The sequence below is a fragment of the Gorilla gorilla genome, chromosome 19, assembly GCF_029281585.2.
Source record: "Gorilla gorilla gorilla isolate KB3781 chromosome 19, NHGRI_mGorGor1-v2.1_pri, whole genome shotgun sequence".
Taxonomy (NCBI): Eukaryota; Metazoa; Chordata; class Mammalia; order Primates; family Hominidae; genus Gorilla; species Gorilla gorilla.
Window position 1 is genome coordinate 39740013 of NC_073243.2, and position 27884 is coordinate 39767896.

At 42.6% G+C, this 27884-nt stretch overlaps 1 long non-coding RNA gene across 1 annotated transcript in view; it reads right to left on the reverse strand.

The window, feature by feature from the left end:
* LOC109023822 (uncharacterized) overlaps positions 1-27496 on the reverse strand; it is a 42166-nt gene extending 14670 nt beyond the window's left edge. Inside the window, exon 1 of the long non-coding RNA XR_002003274.3 lies at positions 27399-27496. This is a non-coding gene — a long non-coding RNA (uncharacterized lncRNA). The remainder of the gene's footprint in view (positions 1-27398) is intronic.
* Positions 27497-27884: the final 388 nt, after the last annotated feature.

Here is a 27884-nt window from a genome sequence, read left to right on the forward strand (position 1 = left end):
ACAAACAAATAAAAAAAAAAAAAAAAACCAGAATGGCTCCCAGGCTACCAATTTTGGCTCTGATCTGATTGAAGACATCATCACAATTAAAGCAACAATGTATCTGGCAAAAAATAATAATAATAAATAAGAAAAGCCAGAAAGCCCAGAAAAGAGAATGTGAAAGAAGCAACTCCCAAGCCTTGATTATGCAGAATGCCAGAAGAGAGACTAGTAGGGTCTAAAGTTGTCCTGTCTAGTCCTGTGACAGTTGATCCCTGATCTAAGTGAGGCTCAACACAGTTTTCTGACTGCACTCCAGCTTCCCTTGCAGATTTGCTTCCAGGGAGGAAATGTACTGGTAGCAACATGCTTGATAGCCAGCATTTTTTTTAACTGCCATTCTGGTTGGCACATCTAGCTGGTATGAGTCTGTTTAACCTGAGTCAGACCCTGAACTCCAATCACTTCTGACTCTAAGGCCACAAGAGGCTGTGTGCACATGACCTGATTATTATGAACTGTGGCCCAGGACTAGAACTGTATTAATAAAGAGAGGGAGAAAAATCTTCCTCCTCCAATTTCTCCTCCTGTCCTCCCCTACTGTCCCCCACTAGTCCCCTCTTCTGCACCCACACATATTCTGTTCCTAGATCCCTCATTTGTGTTACAATTCAGCTTCATTATAGATAAAGTGGCTTCTGGGGATATCGTGAGACCTTCTCTCCACTGTTATTTCTCTGAGAAAAAAAAAACATTGTTAATTCCAATGTCTGATTTTCAAATAAATTTTGGACGATGACCCAGTTACAATGTGGGGACATTTTATTCCTGTAAATTGGTCTTTCTAGCCAGTGTCTGGGAGCTGGCTGGGAAATGTACTTAGTAAATCACTCCCAGTGGTTTGGGAAAGGACAGAGAAGGTTCTAGAAGAGATGAGTCAGGCAAGGGGGTGGGCAGCACAGAGGGGAAAGGAACAAAGAGCCAAGCAATATTCTGAAAACAGAATTTGTACCCAGCCAGAAATAACTGTCTGATCAGGCCTAGCTAAAGGCTTTCTGAAATGACAAAGCAAATATTAACAGAGAATTCTTTAAGAGCCTCTCTCAGTGAACATAACATTTTTTTGGTGATAAGCCAGGTGGGTTTATGAATAATACACTTTGCCAAGCAATCTTGATAAGACCTCATTCTCCCCTCCAGGGCTGGAGAGTTGAGAACTGAAGCTTTTGTATCTCAACAAGAATATAGCACCTGACACAGGGACCCATCTCCCTGTACTCACCAAACAGCTTGAGATGAACATGATGCCTGTCACAAGGATGCTAAAAAGCCCAAAGGACATTCTTTAAAAAACCGAAGGAAAATGATCAGCTTCCTTTCAACCCCCTACATGGAAATGGTGGACTTGGGCAAGAATAGCTCAATACTTAGCCAGCTACTTCTTACCTAACTGGTGTGTGAGTGAATGTGAGTTTCTGTTTGGCAGGTGCAGGGATCTCGGATGAACCAGAAACTGTCAAAAGAGAAAAACTCGTACAATGTTGTTGCTGCAATCCTTCTATCTTAAAATTAAGCATGTGGTTCCTTTACAAAGGGATTATAACAGCAGCTTTGTCAGAGTGCCATGATTATACATATTGAGAACTACATTCATTCATCCATTCATTTAACAAACATTTACTGGCCGTACTGTGTTCCAGGATGCAACAGGCCTAGGAGAGGCAACAGGAGGTACACAGTTGCAACCTTGTAGGAAAGAAGGAGAGTACCCAGGAGACTTTGAAAGTACAGAGGATGGACATAGAAGGGGAGTGAAAACAGAGATTGTCCCAGCCAAGTTCAGTCCCAACTGGTCAATCATTTACAGAGTAGAAAAGAGCGGTACCTCCAAAAAGGGGTGGGGCAGAAAGGCTGGATCTGATACTGTCTGGGAAAAGCAAACGAACACTCAAAAAACTGAACCCAAACAAGCCACAGCAAGTAAATACACACACAGGATGACCATCTTGCAATATGCACATTGTGGAGGAGAGGAGAGCAATGTGGGACTCTGACACGAAGGCAGGCCGGAATGTGACCCAGAGTGACGGGAGCCAGAGCTTTCACAGGGAGAACAGAGATTAGCCTGACAGGGTCAGAATCCCCGGCTATTTTGACAGTGCTTGTCAATATTTATTTGTTCAAAGTGTCCCCTCCACTTGAGAGAGTTGATACAGTTTCCCAAATCTGACAACTAAGAAGCTGGCAGGGTAGTCCCAGAACAGCAGTGACTGTTTTCAGCATGGGGTTAGGGGAAGCACTCCAGCTCTGAGGTCAGAGTTGAGTTTCTAGCAAAGCTCTGCCACTCCTTGGTCCTCAGTGTCCTCATCTGTAAAATGGGGAGAATAATAGAATTGCTTCAAAGCAAGGATTAAATAAGATAGATTCTGTACCAAGCTTATCACGTCGTGAATAGCCAGCATGTGTTAGCCATTATCATTGCCAGCAGTAAAGGAGAGCTATTACTATTTGTTGTCTGGGGAGACAGCAGTGCCCTGGTGTCACAGCCACATGGTTTTTAGGCAAAACAGAAATCAGCCAGGAAAGGTGAATTCTGCATCCCCTCCTCTGTGGCTCCTTATCTGCAGAAGCCCCTTCCCCTGGGACCACACTAATTTAGCAAGAAATGTGACTGTTGAGCCCAGGATCCTACCTGCCCATTCCCCAGATCCATGCACCCACTTGCAGATGGACTTCAGGGCTGCTGTAATAGAGACTAAGGTAAGGAAGGAAGAAACAGAAAGCAACCCTCCAGTATGAGGGAAAGGAAAAATGCTGAGATTTGGTGAAAAGAAAAAAAACCCACCTCTACAGATCGAACACACCATCATAGAACAAGAGCCAGGATACAGAAAGGCTTCCTGAAGTCACTGAGGGGAGGGAAACTGAGGCTTATTAATGTAATGGGACTTCAGTTAAATGAAGGGCCACCAGCTTGTTGGGTGACAGGCACTGAGGACCTGTGTCCTGGCAAGGCCTCATCCACGGTTCCTGCAAAGAGCAAGAGCAACAGGCCAGGAACTGTCCAGAATGTAGAATTAGGAACGGCCAGAGATCTGGTGAAGAGAGATGCAGAGGATCTGGAAAGTGCTCTGGGGATGCCAGCCAAAGATGCAAAGAGGACAGGGAGAGTGGGTGGCAAAAGGCATGGCTCAGTTATCTCCCTGCGGGGGGCAAGGGCAGGAGGGGACACAGGCAGTGAGCACATCAGCTCTGACTCACAGGAACGGTAAAAACGATCCACACTAATTAGTTTGGGGATTTTCTTCTGAATTAATTTATTTGATAAGGATTTCTCTGAGAGTCTGGAAATTAATCTGCTATGGTCTGAATGTTTGTGTTCCCCCAAAATTTATGTGTTGGAATCTCAACCCCCAAGGTGATGGTATTAAGAGGTGGGGCCATTGGGAGGTGATTAGATCAGCAGGCCTTCATGAGTGGGATTAGTGCCCCTATAAAAGAGGCCCCAGAGAGCTGCCCTGCCCCTTCCCCCATGTGAGAATACAGCGAGAAGGCACCATCTATGAACCAGAAAGCAGGCCTTCACCAGATGCTGAATCTGCTGGCCCCTTGATCTTCGACTTCCCAGACTCTAGAACTGTGAGAAATAAATTTCTGTTGTTATAAGCTAACAAGTTGATGGCATTTTGTTATAGCTGCCCAAATGAACTCAGACACACATATTGTAATTGAGATGTAAGAACTAACTCAGACAAAGCATCTCAGTCCACTGTCACGTGTAACGGTTCCCAGTCCCCACCCCATTCTGGGGAATAGAGGACATCACCTTCAGCCCAATGCCAAGACCTGCCCGAGCAGAGCCACTCTCAGGTACTTCATGGCTGGAAAGAAGGAATGTGGTATTTGGATTCACAAGGCCTTATCAGGCATATCCAAGGGTTAGGAACAAGAACTTTTGGGCTCTCCTCTTGCATCTTCTAATAATCTGAAGACTCCATTAGGGTCAAGGTGACCAGCCAAAACATCTGGAAGAAGATGCCCAGAGATGATAGCAAAATTACAAAAAGAAAATAAATACATGCTACAAATGGTCCCTAATTGAAGTTTTTAATCATGTCCCTCAAATTCCTAGTTTCTTCCTTAACCAAAGGGTATGAATCAAGTTAAGCATCTTGACATAGAGATTCTTAGCATAGAAACCTCCTTATGAGTATACAATGGTCAAAGAGAAACCTGGCATAGCCCTCATCCCTGCATCCACCCCAAATTCTAGCTTTAGGCTATTTCTTTCTTTTCTTTTCTGTTTTTGACTCTTGATCTTTTCACAGTTTATTCTTCTTGTACTCTTTTATTGACATATAATAGTTGTACATATTTTGGGGGTACATGTGATATCTGGATCCCTGTGTACAATGTGTCATGGTCAAATCTGCATAACTGGATGCCCATCACCTCAAACATATATCTTTTCTTTGTGTTGAAAACATGATAATTGTTCTTTCCTAGTTATTTTGAAATACACAATAAATTATCTTTAACTATAATTTCCTTACTATACTGCTGTATACTAAGCTATTTTTAAAGCCAGGACTCTCTAGGCTTGGGAACATTTTCAAACAGAAAATAGTGGATGTGGCCGGGTGCGGTGGTTCATGCCTGTAACCTCAGCACTTTGGGAGGCCGAGGCGGGTGGATCATGAGGTCAGGAGTTCGAGACCAGCCTGGCCAATATGGTGAAACCCAGTCTTTACTAAAAATACCAAAATTAGCCAGGCATGGTGGTGGGCACCTTTAGTCCCAGCTACTCGGGAGGCTAAGGCAGGAGAATCACTTGAACCCGGGAGGCGGAAGTTGCAGTGAGCCGAGATCACACTGTTGCACTCCAGCCTGGGCGACAGAGCAAGACTCTGTCTCAAAAAAAAAAGGAAAGAAAGAAAGAAAATACTGGATGTACTGTACTGCATTCTCCTAGAACCTATCCCAGACACTTGACCTTTGCTGGGACCCCATAGTCATTCATCCTGGGGGAGGCATGGAAGTGCTAGGATGGGTATCAAACAGTGAATCTAGATGCTTCATAGATGCCAACTACAATGAATTCAGTATGGGACTTTTCTTTTTCTTTTCTTTTCTTTTCTTTCTTCTTCTTCTTCTCTTTTTTTTTTTTTTTTTTTTCAAGATGGAGTTTTGCTCTTGTTATCTAGGCTGGAGTGCAATGGCATGGTCGCAGCTCACTGCAACCTCCACCTCTTGGATTCAAGCGATTCTCATGCCTCAGCCTCCCGAGTAGCTGGGATTACAGGCATGCGCCACCAAGCCTGGCTAATTTTTGTATTTTTAGTAGAGACAGGGTTTCACTATGTTGGTCAAGCTGGTCTCGAACTCCTGACCTCAGGTGATCCACCCGCCTCAGCCTCCCAAAGGGCTGGGATTACAGGTGTGAGCCACCACGCCCAGCCTGGCATAGGATTTTTCTTCTCCTAACTCTCTGCTTATAAGTAAAGATGAAAAAGAGCCCCAGATTAGTCAGTGAGCCCTCATCTCTTGTCAAATTCTCTTCATAGTTGTTCACAGATACTCTCCCCATTTTCATATTTGTACAGCTTGTTACCATGGGAACATCTTGGTCCCCTCCCATCCGCATGCATCCTGCCCAGAGGATGTGTAGGCGTGATACAATGGTTGCTGAACTTAATGAACACAATCTGGTACATAGGCATACTTGGGCCCTTTGGAATTCCAAGGCACCAGTGGATGACACAAGTAGAGGAAGCAGTAAGGTGCATCTGGAAGGTAAGACCTTCCTAATCTTGCTTTTACATCTACATTAAGGCTTTCAGAAATGGTAGAGCATTGATTGTACATTCAGAACTGACATGTTCCTTGGAAAGATCTTTTCCCTCTCATAATTCATAAAGTAGAAACTATATTCTGAAACCTGAAAGAAGCTATTTCTAAAAGCAGAATCTTTGCGATAGGGAATTTAAGAACTTCTGATGATTTTAAATGAGTAAGATGCTGCAATATTATCTTAGAAGAATGCATTATCAGAAAATATTCTGAGCCAAGAACACTTTGCAGAATTCCCCAATAGATGAGACATGTCAGACACCCATAGACTGAGAGCAATAAAGTGTAAATAATTTAGACCTCCTTGATATTATCCTGCCTGCTCATAACGTAACTTTAATAATTAATTCAGCTCAACCTTCAAAAAAAATTATCCCTATGTAACTTAAATCACATCCTCTGTTTTGCCTGTTAACAATAGGAGATCATTTCCCATTCGGGACTTGTCCTTCCCAAGTGAGGTGCATTTATTTACGCATGAGACATCTTCCTGCTGTCGTTGGTTTTCACGAATGTATTCTGCACATGCTCAGTGAACATCATGATTCTGATCAGATTCTCTTCCAGGTACTCACCATTGTCTGGAACTGTTTTAGTGTTTTACATCTACTGACATAATTTCCACAGTAACCCTATGACTTTTCTATTTTACAAATGAAGAAAATGGTTCAATAATTTAAATAAAATGCTCCCATCACACCTGTCTACCCCCAGCACTGACAGATCATTGCCTGGCACAGTCATCATGGGAACAAGGCTGTATATAATTCATATCACAGTGTATAAAGGGTTCATATTGTGTAGAAAATGTGTCTTATTTTAAAAGAAGCTGGTACCTTTAAATATCTGATTATTGAGTCCTACTAAATCATTCACACATAGAAAGCCTTGGGGGGTGGGGAAAGGGAAGTGACAAGGTATTTGAAAATAGATAAGGTATAGTGACATCAAATAATTCAACATAAAAGGCAGAGGAACACCAGTGGCAGGAGATTTAGAGGTGGAGAGAAGGGAAGTGGAGCATGCTTATGTTTTGTCAAATGCAGTTATCTGTAGAAATGGAAATTATTCCAGGAACGTCAGAGAGAAGAAGCTGCTATAGATGGAAGGGACAGAGCTGAGCAGAAATCCTTCAACCCAAAAAAGAATCAGATTGGGTAAATTCATGACACTGTGACTCCAAGTAACTTATCCACAGCCGGGTGGCATCTGCATGGTATTTATGTCCTGAAACTTTGCCTCTTAAAGATGGCTGAGAAGGCCAAAACAGAGGCATCACAAATTAAGGAACCACATAGTATACCCTTTTATTGTATATTTTATTTTCTGTTTCAGTTGCAGATGCTATTAATTTGTGGGTCTTTTCTTTTCTTTTGAGACAGGGTCTCACTCTGTTGCCCAGGCTGGAGTGCAGTGGTGCAGTCATGGCTCACGCTGCAGCCTCAACCTCCTGGACTCAATTGATCCTCTCACCTCAGCCTCCCAGGGTAGCTGGGACTACAGGCATGTGCCACAATGCCTGGCTAATTTTTTATTTTTTGTAGAGACAGGGTCTCACTATGTTACCCACGCTGGTGTCAAACTCCTGGGCTCAAGTGATCCTCCCACCTCAGCCACCGAAACTGCTGGGATTACAGAGTGAGCCACTGTGCTTGGGCTGTGCTTTTTTTCTAAATTGAAGTATAAAATCAAAAAAATAGTGCAATGTGTAAAGTACAGGAATCTTGTGTGTCTAGCTTAAACTTTTACATACACATGCACACACACACACACACGTTAATGTAACCAACATCTAGATCATGATACAAAACATTTCTACCATCCCAGAAAGCTCCCAGGCAATACCCACCAGCCTCCTCCAAAAGTAAAGACTATTCTTACTTCTAATAGCCTAAGTTAGTTTTGCCTGTCCTTGGTAAATAATATAAATAAAATTGGACTGTATGTGCTTTTGGTTCTGGCTTTTTTTACTCAACATAATATCTGTAAGATTTACCTACACTATCATGTATTTCAGTAGTTTGCTCTTTTAAATGGAAGTTTTATATTCCATTGTATAACCAGATGCATAATTTATTTATTTATTCTCCTGTTGATGGACATTTGCTTTGTTTCCAGCTTAGGACTATTATGAATAAAGTTGCTATGAAAATTAAGATGTAGGTTTTAAATGAATGAATGCACTCATTTCTTTTTCATATATACCTAAGGGTGACATATCTGAGTGACAGGGTAGGTATATGTTTAATGTTAGTTAATGCAGCTGGTAGGCACTGCAACATGGCCCTCAGATTCTCCTGCAGGACATTCCCTCCAGCTGCAGGACTGCTGCCAACTCCCAACCCTCTTTGGGAATTGCTTCAGCTGAAGAACTTGCTTCTCCTTCAGCTCATTTCTATAACCACATGGGGTCCCTTATGACCAGATGACAAGAGAAGGAAAAAGTCTAAACTCAGTTCATAGATGAGTTGATTTGGATTTGAGTATAAGCCAAAAATGGCTGATGGTTCACACTGACAGGTGAACTTGAAGACAGTGGTGAGGGGGAATCCTCTTAATGAACAGATCTTTGGGCAGTGAATCTGGCCATCTACTTTATGTGACAAGAGAAGTAGCCAGAGGATCAAATACACAAAGATTTCATGAGCAGTGACAAATGGCTTAGTCAGCTGATCAAAGGTTTAGAAAGGAGAAAGATAGAAAGATCAGAAAAAAGAAGTCTTGGGTGGAGAAATGAACATATGGGAGGGAGCATGAAGAGTGAAAATCTTAGTATTGCATGTTAACACCTACCAGAGAACACTCACCATGGAAAAACAATAAAAAATCAAGAGAGACAAAAATGACTCAACCAGTTGACATCAGCCACCCCTATCATTGGCCATGCCAGAGCCAGCACAATGGGCACAAGAATGGGGTAATCATAGTGGTGGGGATGGAGACTATATATGGTACCAACAGGATGCCTCCCACTTACAAAGGCTGATCTTGCTAATGCTGCTGTCAAATGTCCAGCCTGCCAACAACAGAGGCCAATGATAAGTCCCTTAATTAGGTCAACCAGTCACTTGGTAGCAGGTCAATTACATTGTACCCCTGCAAGTTAATGAATGAAATTAAGGGAGTGTTTCATTTTGACAGTAATAGATACATATTTGGATATGGATTTGTCTTTCTGCCCACAGAGTCTAAACCAACTCCATTACTCAACGGTTTACAGAGTGAGCCACCACTTTAAAGCAAAGAGTCTGTGTGAATGTCCACATCACTATGGGATCCACTAATTATATCAAATACCACATAACCCAGAAGCAGTCAGCCTGATAGGGATGGATTGACCTATTGGAGACACAGCAGAAGTGCCAATTTGGATGTGGTATCCTGCAAGGATGGAGCGTACACTCTAATCAATGACCTTTATATGGTGCTATGTTCCTAATAGATTGAATATATTGGTCCAGGAGCCAGGGGATGGAAGGGGGAAAGACCTCACCTAACATGACTCCCAGTGACATACTGAGAGATTTTGTGTTTCTTATCCCTGCAACTCTGGGCTCTGTAGGTTTAGAAGTTCTACAGAACTTCTAAATAGAAATTTTGGTCTCTACAGGACCTTTGGTTCTGGCTTTTTTCGTTCAATGTAATGTCTGTAAGATTTATCTACATTATCATGTATATCATTATATACTAGGGAACACAGTAAGAGTACCACTAAACAAGCCTGGAAATTTTAGGCTCATTCTGCCAAGAGACCAGCTGTCAAGAAAAGGAACCACTATACTGACAAGAATAATTGGCACAGATCATCAAGAGGAGGGCAGGAAGGAATCTCATTTACACCAATGTAATCCATTTGGGGATCTCTTAACACTCCTATGCCCAGTTCTGGTGGCAAAAGGACATGTGCAGCAACCCTGGCCTGAGAAGGGAATGGTAACCAGGGACTTGGCTGTCTTGGAAATGAGGTTCTGGGTCGTACCATCAAATAAGCCATTGATACCCCAGAGGAGCTAACTGGGGATGAAAGAAATCTAGATTGGGTAGCAGCAGATGGGGAGGATGAGCCTCATTCCCAGCTGAAATATCAAAGACTACAGTTTGTTCAAGAAGAAGTCCATCAGGATTTTGGAAGAGCTACACTCCAAGCCTCATGATGAAGTGAATCCAATTAGTACAGGGGTGGACCACGGTGGCACTGTGAGGTGTTACCCAGGTCTCCCTTCATAACTGAAGACTATTTCACCAGCTGTTGGGAGACAGCCCTCCATGGTCAGTCCTCTTCAAGAATCTCCTTGGCTGAGAAGAGGTGCCTCAGCGAAGGTCACACCTTCCTCCTTCTTCCCAGGCCAGCCCACATCCAATGACTGATCAGCACGGAAGTATAAAACAGGTCCCCTTGATCCAGATCAGAACAACTCTGAATGGTCATTGCAGGGTTAGAGTTCCTTGTAAGGTCACCTGAAGACTTTCCTGAGACTGCCTGTATATCAACTCTTCTCTCTACCCAATCCTCCTTTCCTCTTTTCTTTTTCCTTTCCTTTCCCAAGTGTTGGTCCCAAAAGTACTTCCCGATAAACTTCCTACATTGCAATCTTCATCACGGAACTTGCTTCCTGGAGAGTTCAACCTCCAGAGTTTTCCAAAGTGGCTGACCTAATTTACACTTCCATATACAATAGACAGAAACTCTAACTGTACTATATCCTCATCGAACTCTATATTGTATGTATTTTACAATTAAAATTAAAATTAAAATTAAAATTAAATTTTGCCATTCTGATGGGCATGCAGTGAAATCTCATTGTGGTTTTAATTTGCATTTTCCTGATGACTGATGATGTTGACACCTATTCAAATGCTCAGTGGACATCTGAATATCCTCTTTTGCCCATTTGTACTGATTTGTTTGTCTTTTTCTTATTGATTTGTAGGAATTCTTTAAACATTTGGATGTAAGCTGTTTGTCAGATAAATGTATTGCAAAAGATTTTCCCAGCCTGTGGCTTGCCTTTTCAGTCTTTTAATCACAGTATGCTGTAGTGTTTTTTTTTAAAAAAACTTTTATTTTGGAATAATTATAGATTCACAGGACACTGCAAAAATAGTAAAGAGAGGTCACCCAGTTTCCCCCAATGGTTACATCTTACATAACTACAGTACAATATCAAACCCAGGAAACTGGCATTGGTACAATGTGTGTATAGTTTTATGCCATTTTATCCCATGTGTATCCCTGCAATTCAGACACAGAACTATCCCATCACTGCAAGGATCTCCTTCATGCTATTCCTTTATAGTCACATCCATCCCCTTCTCCAGCCCCCCATCATCTGTAATCCCTGGTAATCACTACTTTCGTCTCTATCTGTACAATTTAGTCATTTCAAGAATGTTACATAAATGGAATCATAAAGTGCACGATTTTTTGAAACTGGCTTTTTTTCCACTCAGTATAATGCCCTTGAGTTCCATCCAAGCCATTTTTACATGTAGAAAACTTATGTTACTTATACTACTTTGCATTACTTGATTATTTTTGTTCGATAAGGGAATAAACCAGTTTGTTTTGTTACTATAAATAGATTTTTGTCTTTCATGTAAACATACCAAGATAATTCCCGGGGATTTAAATATTCAGCCCTAGGTGCCAGACACACTGTCCGCAGAGGAGGCCCGCACACTACCCACATTTGGTGGGCCAGGGAAAGGGACACCATGAACTTACGTCCCACAAGTCACAATTATGGCTTCCATTATTGCCGGTGGTCCACAGGGGCCTCTGCATTCGTCTTACCAGTGTGGAAGAAGGAAATACAATAGAACCAAAACTGCTCTTTTTATGGTTCAAGGATAATGAGAAAAACAGATGACTCATTTTGCTTTTAAGAATGATGAAACACACAGGTTTCAAAATGGGACATATTAAGAACCTCATTTGTTACGATCACTTTCAGGAGAAATTGGAATATCCTTTCTGAATGCAAAAGTGTCCAGTCCATGCTGCTCACTTTATTGCGGGAGACAACATTCTCTGAAGTCTAATTTCCCTTTCTGACTTCCATTCCTCTGCAGCTTCCTCTCCCAGGGCACCATGTCCTCACGCCTTCTCTAAGGTGTCTGCCATAAACGCTAAATCTCAAGCAGTTCTGTGGCTGCGCATGCTAATCAACAGCCTGCAAAACATCTCTGCCTTTCACTTTGAAAGGGACACACTTGGTGGTGTTTTATTTCAATTGATTCTCTTTGTATTCAACTGCATATTATAATATCACAGAAGATATTGACAGAATATGACAGAAGGTCAACGATGCAAGAAGTGGCTGCTGCCTTTCCTTTCAGTTGGAGCAATGGTGGTGAGGGGGAGGAGGAACAAAGGGGCTTTCTAGGGTGCCTGGTAAGTGTGCAAGGAAGAGAATGTCTAGGATAGCTTGGGTAAGTGTGGGGCTACACTGGGAGATTGCACTTTGAGCAATAATAACAAAAAGTGCCTGGTGGCCAAGCTTCATGGACAGTGGAGCTGGAGGGCCATTTATCAGTAATCATTTAGGTGTTACCTTGAAATTACATCCAGATTCTAATCCTTTTTTTTTTTTACTCCCTCTACCACTTCCATCTTTCTCTCAGCCATCATCATCTCTTGCTGGTGGGGTTACTGAAATGGCTTCCTGTTTCTACCATTGTGTGTCACCCTCCTACCCTCTCCCAAGAAGCCAGATCTTTTAGAAAATTATGTCACTCTTTTGATGAATATCCTTCAGTGGCTTCCTATCTCACTTAGAATAAAACCCCAAATACTTCCTCTGACCAAAAGCACCTATGTATTTCTCGGAGCCTCTTCTCACATTCTCCCTCTTGTTCCAGACATGCCAGCCTCCTTGCTGCTTCTTGGACATATCAAGACACTCCCACCCCATGGCCTTTGCCTTTCCCATCAAGCATTGTCCCTCTTTCAAAATGTTATGGATGTAAACTCATCAGAAAAGAGACGTGTTAGCAATGTGTGTCTCCAAAGGTACGATTTTTGAAAGTCACTATTCCTTTGTGCTTTTAAAAATGTTTCTAATTATTTTCAATGAATACCATGCATTCATTTTTGTAACCGGAAAATAAATATAAAATTAAAAATCAAGATCTTAAAAAGACAGTGTTGCCTATTTCAACATTGTTGATTAAACCCTTAAAAAAGGGCTATCACATAGGTGAAGTCTCCGCATGCAGCCCAGATAGTCGATCCGCATTTGGGGCCCACAAAAAGCCCACAGGTCTTCTCCAGGTCCCATCCTCCCATCCCCTTTGCCTCATCCTCATTTCCCTCAGGAAACAATAACCACACCAGGATGGGGATAACTAATCTCTGGGTGAAGATTCTGACTCACCAAATTGAATTGCAATGAAATGCTTTTTAATATATAATCTAGGATGATGAGTAAATAGTTATTTTCCTCTTGTGAGGAACATTACCTGCCATTCTAAAAATTAATCTTATTTAAGAGATGCTTAAAATATGGAGCAATAGCACGGCGTTTCAGACCAAGCAGTTAATGAGTAATTAAATCCGTGTGAATTATGAATCTCGATTCTTTCAATGCTATTTTCCTTTAGAGCTATTAGTTACTCTCTTCTTTTTTTCCTCAGTTGCTACAGAGATTTACATTCTGGCTTTTCAGAATTCTCTTTGTAAAATGGAGAAAATGCTATTGGCCAACTTGAATGTAATATATACAACCAAAAAATTCTTTGGGTACAGTAGATAAAGCTCAGGATGGCATGGTTGAGAGGTTTCCGTAAGGTTTGGTAGGCTAGCGTGAAAAGCATGCAAAAAAAAATTATTTCTACTGTTTTTGGAAGAGAAAAAAATGACAGTGTATCAGGCACCATAGCATTGCTAACAGCACTAGTTCCCACTTCATTTTTCAACTTCACATGTTCCCTAGAAGATAATTGGACAAAGCACTGTGGCACGAGGTAAGAGGTGGAGTATGGAGATCCATTCATCGTGGATTTTATTATGGATTTTATTCAAACCTTTTGTGTATGTCTTTGAGGCTCTTCAGAAATATTAAACTGAAATCTTGCTTTTAAATGTCAATGGTCTTTAAAAAAATGTCAATGGTCTTTATATCACTCTGCAGTTTCATCCGTTCCTTGGCGAGATCTGTAGAGTGGAACAGACTGTACGGCCTTTGTTTGGCTCCAGGCCCTATCCTGTGTTTGCACCTGTAAACTCCGTGTTGCCCCGCCCAAGCCTCAGGAGCTTATGACATAAAGAAGGTGAAGCTTTTGTTGGAGTCAGCCTAATTGAGCTGTGCCATGCTTTGAAACAGGCTGGGCATTATCATGGGACAAGCTCTGGCATTTAAACAACTCCTTCAGACTGCTGCAAAATGTATTGATTTTGCTTAAGACGAACACCAAATATGGATGGTTTATCTCTTTTTCTTTAGGGAGTTGGACTTTTCAGCCACCTTGGGTAGCCCCAAACCTCTACCTTCCCCCTTCAGAAATGGTCTGTGCCCCCATTCTTCCTACCATAACACCTACCAACTCTACCATGGTGGCCTGTCGACAGCCCAGGGGCCACGTTCATCTTGTTCATTGTTGTAATCCAGAATCTGGTACAGAGTTTGGTGCACAAAGATGCTCAATACATATTTGTTGTATAAACAGAGGGGTGAATTAACAATCAAATGATGTCACGTCTCCTATGCAACTCCCAACAAACAAAGCCAACACTATGCTTTCTCCAACTCTCCCTCCATGTTGCTAGCAGCTCTATACTATGCTCATATATGATCCACTTGGAGGAGGAGGCTGGAACCTGCCAGACTGCCCACATCAGCTCCTCATCACTTCGGGTTTGGTCTCTGCATTTTCAAAAGTACAGATTCTGTCACTTTTGCCCTGGCCTTTGACCTTTGCATAGTAACTCATGATGACATAAAAACTAAAGCAAGGGCTCGGTAATGTGTAAGCAATATGCTAACCAACTAGTGACTCAGCATTTACTAGACATGTACCTCATGCACTGGTACTGGACATGTACCTCAGCACTGCTATATAAGCTGTCATGGTTGTTCCTTTTCGTTACCAGTGGTGGCTGCATGAGGATGGTGGTGTGCCCTTGGCTGGCATGAAGTAGGGTGCCCAAGAAGCTTCATATTCTACTCTTTGATACTTGACTCTATTTACCGCTGGGCTCTAATACTACCATGTACTCCTGAATTTTTATTGCACCTGGATATCACTGCCTATCCTCCAGCATTCGTTTTACAGCCAGGATTTCACTTTGAACATGATTTAAATGTGATGGACGCCCCCACTGCCATCATGGCAGCATAGTGGTATACACGAACTGCTAATGTCAACAACATCCTTTCTTTTTATGAGTGGCCCCTCAGACACTTGGTCATGACTTGGGGTAGTTCACAGATTATTTTGTCAGCCAAACAGTTTTCGGTTGGATACTTTGTGTTTAAAATTAATAATTAGTAATGGTTTTTATTTAGCACTGAGAAATATTTTCACTGGTTATATACAAAACAAGCACATAATAATATCAACGATAATAACCACTATTATATAGCACTGACTTTGTGCCAGACATTGCTCCAAGTGTTTTACAACTTAACTCATTTCCTTCTCATTAGAGTCCTATGTGGTAGATATTATTGTAATAATTGCCATTTACAAAGGAGCAAACTGAGACACAAGGAGGTAAATAACTTACCAAACACATCTAGTAAGAGGCAGTCAGAATGCAAACCCAGACAATCTTAGTCTGAGTCCAAGCTGTAAAACCCTATACTTCAACACTTACCTAAGACAGTAAGCAATTATTACACTGCCCCATTCTTAAATCTTAATGTCTCTAACCTATATATTCTCCCATTACTCATCTATATCTCTCCACCTTTTCAAACTTATTGATTAACATTAGTGATCACTAATATTTATGGAGCCCTCACTGTTTGTCAGGCAACGTGGCAAATATTTTACATACAATATCTCATTTAATTCTCATAACGATTTCTTAAGATATACTAGTTGTATTGTCACTCATTTTGCAGAAGAGGAAACTGAGGGCTGGCAAGGTGAAGTCACTGGTAAAGTAGCTGAGCTAGGATTCCAGCTCAAGTCTGTGCAGCCCAACCATTACTCTACACTGCCCCTCTTACCTGTGCAGAACCTCATGAACCACACCTCAGCTCTGACTGCAGGCCACAGCTCCACAACCACCTGCCCTTGATCAACTCACTACTAGTTATCAACTTTTTTTTTTTTGTAGCCTATTGAGGTCTTTTTCCATTTGGATCTCCAGCTCCCATTCCCATTTATCACATCTAGTCCGGGACCTATTGTGAGGCAGGCCCATTTTTTATTTTTATTTCTTTTGCAATTCCTCCCTGGGCAGTACAGGTAAAGTATACCTATCATGTGCTTTTGACTGACAGAGTCACCAGACCTGGTCACTTGGCACAGTCAAAGAAGCCGGCTCTTCAGGAATGCACCTTCACTAGAGCACCGTGGTTCTTTTCGTTTCTTTGTTAGCTTTTCCTCCTTTGGCTCATGGTCAGGCTTTACTGTCCGTCCTTTGCTACCTGCATCGCTCCACCCCATTCGGTCAGTGGGCTGGAGTTAAGAGCACTGGCCATCACCCCAGACCCAAAGACTTTACCAGAAGCACCTAGTGTTCTTCTCTCCACACTCCAGTCAAGCAAAGCAGCCGGAATTGCTCTTCTCCCAGGAGGAAATTCACGGAGGAAATTAGCTCTAGGCTCCAGGTATGCAGAACAGAAGAAAGCCAAGTCCCCGCTAGTAACTACAAAGCCCACCAATATACTCCTCAACCAAATGGTAGTGGGGAGAGCATCCAAACAAGACTTCTCCAGCAGCAGCAGCAGCAGCAGCAGCAGCAGGATTTCCAGACATCTATTATAAAACCAAGTTTCCCTTCAGGAAACTTCATACAGCAGATGCCCCAGACTAGACACATGGCTGAATTTTAAGTACTTCCATGTGAATGAGGTTGATTTCATTCCACTGATGGCACCACAACCATGCATGAAATGAAGCCGTACACACACACACACACACACACACACACACACACACACACACACACACACACACACACAGAGTCAGCTCTCTGTATCCATGGATTCAACCAACAGCAGATTGAAAATATTTGGGAGGAAAAAGTTACAGCTGTATTGAATATGTACAGACATTTTTCTTTGTCGTTATTCCTGAATAATACAGCATAACAACTCTGTACACAGCATTTACCTTGTATTAGGTATTACAAGTAATCTAGAGATGATTTAAAGTATACAGGAGGATATGCATAGGTTATATGCAAATACTACACCTTTTTTTCTTTCTTTTTTTTTTTATTATACTTTAAGTTCTAGGGTACATGTGCACAACGTGCAGGTTTGTTACATATGTATACATGAGCCATGTGGGTGTGCCCATAGCGAGTTAATGCCCATTAACTCGTCATTTACATTAGGTATATCTCCTAATGCTATCCTTCCCCTCTCCTCTCACCCCATGACAGGCCCCGGTGTGTGAAGTTTCCCTTCCTGTGTCCAAGTGTTCTCATTGTTCAATTCCCACCTGTGAGTGTGAACATGCGGTGTTTGGTTGCAAATACTACACCATTTTGTTTCAGGAACTTAAGCATCCGTGTATTTTGGCATCCATGGGAGGTCCTGGAACTAAACCCCAGTGGATACCAAGGGATGGCTGTATATGTCAAACTGCTTTTATACTGAACTTTTATTTAACAGTCAGTAAGCCAAACTGATAACTTGCCAAGTCTCATACCCTTGTGCTTTTGTTTTGAGACACATCATCTCCCTGTAAATCAGCCTTTCAATTGATGGATGGTTTAGATTCTCCTACACTGTTTATTTAGGGATATGCTTTTGCTATATTTTTATAACACTTTCAATCAGAATATTTTAATTTTTACTGACAAGCCATAAAAATATAATCACACTTCATGTCCTCATGATGTCTATCTGATAAAGATGTTGCTGTAGATTACGTGAGTCGCATTGGCTGATGCTCAGAGCCCTGTGCCTGTCATCAGACTGAGGGCCTGGTCTGTCTGAAGCATTTAGAAAAGGAATCATTACCCCAGAGTTGACCACTTATCTCAGCTTATAAAAATAAATATTTGCCCAATAATATGGCAGGTTTATGAGCTGCATTTAATACTGCAATGAAAAAGTCTATCACTGTGTGGGTGATTTAGAGAGAGAGAGAGAGAGAGAGTGTGTGTGTGTGTGTGTGTGTGTGTGTGTGTGTGTGTGTTAAGGTTGCCATGGGAGACCTTAGTGCTTCTGAACCTTTATAATTATGAACAATAATTAGATGTAATGCTTTATGGTGGTGAAGCACCTCGTGGGCTCCTGATAATTGTAAAGTGTTTGGCAATTAATTCACACTCCCTGAGATTCAGGTTGGTATAATTAACCCCATGAGGAGAAGCAGCCTCAGAGAAGGGGAGCCACATGGTTGGGAACCATCCTGCTTTGCGTTGGCACAGACAAAGGGAGGCCCTCCCAGTCTTCCGGGCCCTGCACCACCTCCACCCCAAGCCTCTGCATACTCCCCTCCTAGGCCCCAGGCACTTAGCTCAACTGGCTGAGAGTGCGTGCCCTGCCGGGAGGGGCACAGGGGGCTGAGCCCAGGCGTCAGGCTTTCAGCTTTGCATTTCTCTGTGCGAAAACCTGCAGCCCTGCAGAGCTGTGCCTCTTGGTGGGGAGAGGAATTCAGAAAGCCACGTGGGGAAATGGAGGTTGGAAATACACTGCTTGGCTGTCATCAGCTAAACTTTCATGAAATTGATACTTTTGTCCTCTTTTCCCAAAGCAGCTGCAATCTGGGGTTAGTCTTCAGTCTGCCAGATTTTCTAATTATTGTTCCATAACGGGAACAACAAACACGCTCTTAGACACCTGTAAGAAAGCTGGGAAGGGGGTGGGTATACTTAATGAAAAGTGTTATTGAAATGATCTATATCTATAGATAGTAATATATAGAGTAATATATGTTATTGTATTATAATTTATATCTATTTATATAATACATAATGTTATATGTACACACATATTTTATATATATATATGTATGTATAAAATTGCAAGTCAACCCCTGAAATGAGTGGGTTGTATGCTTGGGCTCTGTCATGTCAATCAAAAACTAGATCTTCATTTTCTCCAAAGAAAAACAAAATTCTTAAAGAAAATTTTATCCAACACCACTTTTTGTTTCAACTTAAATTCTCATGGACTAATTCAAACATTTCATTTTCTTGGTTGCAGGCTATTACGGTCTGAACGCTGACGTATCCCATGAGCGAATGTGTTGGATCACTGCCATTGACAAACTTCAGGCCATTTCTCATGTCCCTGCCCAGATTACCCGCCCCCAGCTCTGAGAGGGCGTGGTGATGAATCACAGCATGGAGTCCAGACCTGAGGGTGATAGATAGGTACAGATGGTCCTGGGACCATCTTCCTCAGTGCTATGCTGAGCAGAAAGATGGCACGGGTGTTTTCCTATGACACAGCTGTCTGATAAATACCCACCCCCAGCAAAGTTAATACCTGGATACACTGCACCGACAGCCAAGACACAGAGGGAGGGGCAGGCTACGTAAGCCATGCCTTTCGCTTTACTCCAAGAAAGAATCTGGATAGCACAAGGCCTCCAGCATATTTTGACTGACTGTTTTGTACCAGAAAAGCTAATTTGCTATGATTAGTTGCACTACATTTGTTAGATAGTTACTCTATGTTTATTTGGAAGGCAGATCAGAGTATCTTTTGGTGATTTTTCTTTATGAGCTGAAGAAACTCTCTAAATTTTCTTAAAAAAAAAAAAAAAGCAACCATGAATAAAACTTCATGGGTCCTGGGAAATAGAAATGTTTATGCACCATGAAAAGACAAAAGGGGCCTGCACCATTTACAAGCAGCCCCAGCAGAAACGCAGAGGGAGAGGAGGGAGCTGGAGGGCCCAGGGAAGCCAGGTATAGGACTGAGGCCTGGGGGAGACTGAGCCAATGGTGAGAGGGGAGATGCAAGCTGGAGGAGCCTGAGCTAAATGCCCAGATCAGACAGGAAGAAATAGAGAGATCTTTCAGAAAGTTCTCAGAATGGCAGACAGGAATAAAGGGAGAACTGGAGGCTTCATGGAGTAGCACTGTAGAGAGAGGGAAACCCTGGGGCTGAACACAGAGAAGTAGGACTTGAGAAAAGCACGATCCTGATGGGAAGAGACCCTAATCTCTTGCTCTCATCTTTCTTTCTTTCTTTCCTTCCTTCCTTCCTTCCTTTCTCCTTCCTTCTCTACTTTTCTCCCTCCCTCCCTTTCAATCGCACTCATACACACACACATACACACACACAAATGTCTAATACGTATCTTTCTTTCTTTCACGAAATTCTATGCTATGCAATATAGACCCTCTCTGGCCAACTATAAATCATCAGTAAAGTCTACATTTTTCACGAATGCCTGTAGTGTGAATTTTCTTTTTAAGGGATGCAAGAAAATCCTAAATCCTGCTTTGGGAGTGGCATGAGAGAAATCTAGGCATGTACATCCTCTTTTGATTCCTGTAGTCACAAAACAAGGTCAGTGTAATTGATAGGAGTGCAAAAGGAAGATAGAAGTTTGAAACCCTGATCCCACATTCCTTTACACCTGCTTAGCAGCTCTGACCTCTGTCCTTCCCATTCTGCAATGCAATGCCCCCTCCACCCAACTCCCCACCTCCCCACCTCCCCTCTCCCAAGGGAAGTGAACCCAGGTGGTCATTGTCAGGGCAGTTCCCAGGACTCAGGAAAACCACAGCCTCATCACGTGAGCCTAGGCTGCCTCAGACCCAGGTGAAGTCTGTTTCACCTGGTCCCCACTTATCAGCAAGCTCTCCCATGCGTCTGAGAGGACCTGCTAGGCCTGACCTTTCTAATTCTGCACAAACTTGTTAGGGCTGGGCTCAGGTAGGAGCAGAAAGTAGAGCTGTTCCAGGTGCAAGGCCATCTGGGAACCAAGAACAGAGGACAAGATGCCCTGAAACTCCATCTCAGGGTGTGCAGAGGCAGTTGTCAAAGGAGGCAGCACCTTCTTCATATTCTTAACACATCTTTGCAAGACTCGAGACTTTGCAATTTACTCATGGTGCTGATCAAAAGAGGGTTTTTTTAAAAGAGATTAAAAAAGAAAAGCAAAGAAAAGCCAAGTGTTCACGCATGCAGTCTTCCTAATTAACACGGCAGGCTCTGAGCGAGAGAGAAAGCACATCAGAATTTTTGGAAGCAGCTGTTCTCCCAGCAGTAGTCTCTTCCCAGGGAAGCTACAGGTTGATGCTCTCAGAGCCTGTGAATTCAGAGGCTTCTCACCACTTCAAATGAAGGGCAGGCTGAGGGTTGGGGAAAGTACTCGTTCTTAAAGCCAACCAAATAGGCAGCTGGAGCCACAGAACCTGGAATCCACGTGAGTCAAGAGTCACCCAAAGCCTGCAGTGATCGAGGGTTGACTATGTGCCTGACTTTGCTAAATTCATGACCTGCATTTTCTCATTTCATCCTAGCAACAACACCATGTGGTATTATTGGCCCCACCTGACCAATGAGCAAACATCACTGCCCACAACCACCCCGTGCAGAAGCAATGCAGAATGGGATTGAAGACAGGTTGCCTGAATTAAAGCCCATGCATCATGCTCCCCACCTGTGTGCCAGACTGCCTTCTCCTAGCTTACACTTATTTTGCTGTTGGGCTATTTCCAGTGTCTAGCATTGTTGAGATTAAATTAAAGCATAATAATTATGAAAATGAATTTTTGTTTTATGGATTCTCCTTCAGGAAGCCGTCACTAACCCCAGATCCCTCCTCTGTGCTCATGGCTCACATATTCTTGACCCCTATGGTGGCTCACATCACATTGCTTGTAATTATTTATTCTTACTGGCCTTTCCTGCAACACTGTGAACTCCTTTGGGGAGAGCAGTATGTGAGTGGGGGGCAACTTTGTATTTATTCCCAGTACAGTGTCTGATTTGTAATAGATATTTGTTGAGTGACCTAAAACATTTCATAAATAAAATAGACAACAAAATAACAATGGAGTGGCTTCATGCAATGGAGAGCACACTACATGTGGAATCAGAAATCCTGCCCTCCACTCCAGCTGCCTTACTTATTATCCCTGTGCTTTGGAACAAATCATCTAGCCTATCTGGGCTTCCATTGCCTTGTCTACAATTGAGAGAGTTGGACTTCAGCTCCTCAAGGTCATACCCAATGCTGGCATTCTATGAGTCCAGGCTGAGCCAGAATCCATTCAACTCCTTCTTGAAGCCACCTGCTTCAAGGTACACTGCTCCATGCTCAGCAGTAATGCCCCTCCACAGACCCAGAGTTTAAGGATTTATTTCCTGGGCTGGCCAGCCCCACAGCTGTGCCCACAGAAAGGCCTTTTGGCCCATTCTCTGCCCCTGTACCAACATGTCTGCCACATCCTTTCGGCTTCATCCTCACTCCAGCCTCTTTCTAATTCAGCTTGCTCCTTAATGACCCACTCATCTCTTCTATCTCTCCCATTTTTCCCGCCCTTGTGGGTAGGATCCACTGAGGAGCTGAGACACCTCTAATTAGAATGTTAGTCTCCAGCAAAAAAAGAAAATTTCAGGCCAATATCCCTGACGAACATCGATGCAAAAATCCTCAATAAAATACTGGCAAACTGAATCCAGCAGCACATAAAAAAGTTTATCCACCACAATCAAGTCGGCTTCATCCCTGGGATGCAAGGCTGGTTCAACATACACAAATCAATAAACGTCATCCATCACATAAACAGAACCAATGACAAAAACCACATGATTATCTCAATAGATGCAGAAAAGGCCTTTGACAAAATTCAACACCCCTTCATGCTAAAAACTCTCAATAAACTAGGTATCAATGGAATGTATCTCAAAATAGTAAGAGCTATTTATGACAAACCCATAACCAATATCATACTGAATGGGCAAAAACTGGAAGCCCTGGCACAAGACAAGGACACCCTCTCTCACCACTCCTATTCAACATAGTATTGGAAGTTCTGGCCAGGGCAATCAGGCAAGAGAAAGAAATAAAGTGTATTCAAATAGGGAAAGAGGAAGTCAAATGGTCTCCGTTTGCAGATGACAGGATCGTATATTTAGAAAACCCCATCGTCTCAGCCCCAAATCTCCTTAAGCTGATAAGCAACTTCAGCAAAGTCTCAGGATACAAAATCAATGTGCGAAAATCACAAGCATTTCTATACACCAATAACAGACAAACAGAGAGCCAAATCATGAGTGAACTCCCATTCACAATTGCTACAAAAATAATAAAATACCTAGGAATCCAACTTACAAAGAATGTGAAGGACCTCTTCAAGGAGAACTACAAACCACTGCTCAAGGAAATAAGAGAAGACACAAACAAATGGAAACACATTCCATGCTCATGGATAGGAAGAATCAATGTTGTGAAAATGATCACACTGCCCAAAGTAATTTATAGATTCAATGCTATCCCCATCGAGCTACAACTGACTTTCTTCACAGAATTGGAAAAAACTTCTTTAAACTTCATACAGAACCAAAAAAGAGCCTGCATAGCCAAGACAATCCTAAGCAAAAAGAACAACACTGGAGGCATGATGCTACCTGACTTCAAACTATACTACAAGGGTACAGTAACCAAAACAGCATGGTACTGGTACCAAAACAGAGATATAGACAAATGGAACAGAACAGAGGCCTCAGAAATAACACCACACATCTACAACCATCTGATCTTTGACAAACCTGACACAAACCAGCAATGGGGAATAGATTCCCTATTTAATAAGTGGTGTTGGGAAAACTGGCTAGCCATATGCAGAAAATTGAAACTGGACCCCTTCCTTACACCTTATACAAAAATCAACTCAAGATGGATTAAAGACTTAAATGTAAGATCTAAAACGATAAAAATCCTAGAAGAAAACCTAGGCAATACCATTCAGGACATAAGCATGCACAAAGACTTCATGTCTAAAACACCAAATTGCAACAAAAGCCAAAATTGACAAATGGGATCTAATTAAAGAGCTTCTGCACAGCAAAAGAAACTATCATCAGAGTGAACAGGCAACCTACAGAATGGGAGAAAATTTTTGCAATCTATCCATCTGACAAAGGGCTAATATCCAGAATCTACAAAAAACTTAAACAAATTTACAAAAAAAAAAAAAACAACCCCATCAAAAAGTGGGCAAAGGATATGAACAGACACTTCTCGAAAGAAGACATTTATGCAGCCAACAAACATATGAGAAAATGCTCATCATCACTGGTCATTAGAGAAATGCAAATCAAAACCACAATGAGATACCATCTCACACCCAGTTAGAATGGCAATCATTAAGAAGTCCAGAAACAGCAGATGCTGGAGAGGATGTGGAGAAACAGGAATGCTTTTACACTGTTGGTGGGAGTGTAAATTAATTCAACCATTGTGGAAGACTGTGTGATGATTCCTCAAGGATCTAGAACTATACCACTTGACCCAGCAATCCCATTACTGGATATATAACCCAAGGATTATAAATCATTCTACTATAAAGACACATGCACACGTATGTTTATTGTGGCACTGTTCACAATAGCAAAGACTTGGAACCAACCCAAATGTCCATCAGTGATAGACTGGATAAAGAAAATTTGGCATATATATACCATGGAATACTATGCAGCCACAAAAAAAGAATGAGTTCATGTCCTTTGCACGGACATGGATGAAGCTGGAAACCATCATTCTCAGCAAACTAACACAGGAACAGAAAACCAAGCACCACATGTTCTCACTCATAAGTGGGAGTTGAACAATGAGAATATATGGGCGTAGGGAGAAGAACATCACAAACCAGGGCCTGCTGGGGGGTGGGGGGCTAGGGGAAAGATAGCATTAGGAGAAATACCTAATGTAGGTGACGGGTTGATGGGTCAGCAAACCGCCATGACATGTGTATGCCTATGTAACAAAATTTCACATTCAGCACATGTACCCCAGAACTTAAAGTACAATAAAAAAAAATTAAAAAAAGAATGTTAGTCTCTGTCCTAAAATGATTCCCTACACCCATAGCATATGGAGAGACACCCATGAAGGGTTAATTTTTAATTTGCTATTGTGAGATGTTGTTAATATATTTGAACAAATAGATTGGAGGACATGCTGCAATATAAGTATTACTAATTAACACCATTCCACCATGCACACTATTAATTGGGCACTGCCGATGATCCCTGAGTCCACTCCCTCCATCTAGTGGCCTTAATAAGAGAGTTCCAGAGCATTGTGTGAATTAGATTTCAGGGCCCCTCCATCACTGCCTGGTGCAGCCAGGCAGGCAGCTGTAAGGGCAGATACAGAGTGTGCTTCAGACAGAGAAGTGCCCTCACTGCTTCGTGTTGTGTGTGAATCCCTCTACGACAGAAATGTTTTGCAGTGAGGTGATGGCAGAGACACGGCAATTGAGTCAGCAATAATTCTAGAATTCTGGTTTCTAAACCTGGCTTACTTGGGAGAAAATGATTTAAATTTGTCTTTGAAATGAAAAAAAGAAAGCAACTCTGAGGCTTCTTTGCAAAGGACTTTGTACACTATTGCAGGAACAAGAGAAAACTATAGGAACTGGAAATATGCAACCTGGAGAAGAAGAGGCCTAGGCAGAGGATGCCAGGACCTCACATCTGTGAGGGTTGACATGAGGAGAAGGCAGTTGTCTGCGCCCACCCCCTAGTCCCCGAGGGCAGAGCAGAAGGAGAGGCAGGGAGTTTGGAAGAGTTCAGCTCTATGTGAGAAAGCACCTTCTAATGATTAGAGCTCTGGAGTAGTGCGCTTTCTGTTCCTGTAAATGTGTGAGTCTGGATGGCCACATAGCAGTGCTGTCCCAAATGGGCTCCAATAATACATATGGGGCCTGATCAGGTGAACATTAAGGTTCCCCACAGCCCTGACGTCTGACCAGAGTGCTCAACTTCATGACTGTGAAAGGTCAATACTGAGCTGACAAGAGGGTGGGGTATCAGAGTCTATCTTGGGCCTGGAAGTCTTTCCACTTGTTTGTTTAATTATTTTCACATCTTTACTGTTGGTGACAGATATTTTCATTGGTGGATTCCACAGTAATTCCCAACCTCCTTCTCCCTTGCTGTCTGCCATTATAGAGTTCGGAAGAGTTGAATTCTTGCTTTTCCAGCCTCCCTTGCAGTTACATGCGACCATGTGATCAGATGTGGTCCATGAACATAAATGGAAGTCTCCAGAAGAGAGAGGAAGCTTGTGAGGCCCATAGCACTCAGGTCCCAACAGAAACAGAGGGCACACTCAAACTAGGCTAATTCAAGGGAATAGTTTCTTGAATTAGCAGAAGTAAGGAGACTGAAACTGCCATTGCAAAATTGTAACTGAGACAGTGAAAAAGATCTGACCTAACCAACTCCATCTTGCTTCTAACCTCCAAGCTGTTCTTGTTAATTCCTGGGTGTAGGCTGAACTAACTTTGGGAGAAACTTAATTTACAGTTTAAAACAAAGACAATAATAGCCCTCTTCCCTCCCAAAAAAAACCTCCTTCTTGCCTGGGGACTAGACAGCCTTTGTAGGACTAACAAATTAGCCACAAGATTAGAAATTATGGTTTAGGAGTCATGTAGCTGGAGGCTACAAGATTCTGACCCTCCCAAAACTGATCCTAAGATCAGTGCTTAAGACATTTTGCAGACCCGCACTTGATGGATCAGCTGGCACCACCCAGATTGATAAATTGGCTCATCTGATCTTGTGATCCCCAGCCAGGAACTGACCCAGTGCTAGAGGACAGCTTCAGTTTCCTATGATTTCATCTCCTACCTAACCAATCAGCCCTCATGACTCACTGGCTTCCCCCCACCCAAGTTGTCCTTAAAATCTCTGATCCCCGAATGCTTGGGGAGACTGATTTGAGTAATAATAAAATTCTGGTCTTCCACACAGCTGACTCTGCATGAATTACTCTTTCTCTATTGCAATTCCCCTGTTTTGAGATATCAGCTCTGTCTAGGCAGCAGGCAAGGTGAACCCAACAAGCAGTTACAAGACCACAAAGATAGTGTGGTACCCAAGGCTAGTAACAGCAGAGCTGCTCCCATCCCTAGACCCAAAGGGCCCAGGGAAAGGAGCACACCCAGGAGAGAGCTGTGTCAGGAGGGCTACCTGGAGAGGAGCTGTGGCCTTTGCTTGAAAAGTACAGCCAACCCCAGGCAATTCCAGAGGGAGGGAACAAGGGAATACCTCACTCTCCTCCCTCCCTCATCTGCTGGGACTCCCCATTGACCTATCCCAACCAAAACCTGGAAACAACCTTCATGTAGTTCAGCCTCCTGGGCAGAAGATAGGGGGTATTAGTCAGGGTTCTCCAGAGGGACAGAACTAATAGGATATATGTATATATGAAAAGGAGTTTATTAAGGAGAATTGACTCACAGAATCACAAGATGAAGTTCCAAGATAGGCTCTCCGCAAGCTGAAGAGCAAGGAAGCCAGTAGTGGCTCAGTCCGAGTCCCAAAGCCTCAAAAGTAAAGCTGACAGTGCAGCCTTCAGTCTGGGGCCAAAGGCCGGAGAGCCCCTGGCAAAACCACTGGTGTACGTCCAAGAGTCCAAAGGCTGAAGAACCTGAAGTCTGATATTCAAGGGCAGGAAGCATCCAGCATGGGAAAAAGAAGAAAGCCAGAAGACTCAGCAAGCTGTCTTATTCTACCTTCTTCTGCCTGCTTTTTCTAGCTGCATTGACAGGTGATTGGATTTGTGCCCACCCACATTGAGGACAGGTCTGCCTCTCCTAGTCCAGTGATTCAAATGTTAATCTCCACTGGCAACACCTTCACAGACACCTCCAGAAACAATACTTTGCATCCTTCAATCCAATCAAATTGACACTTAATATTAATCATCACATAGGGTAAAGAAGA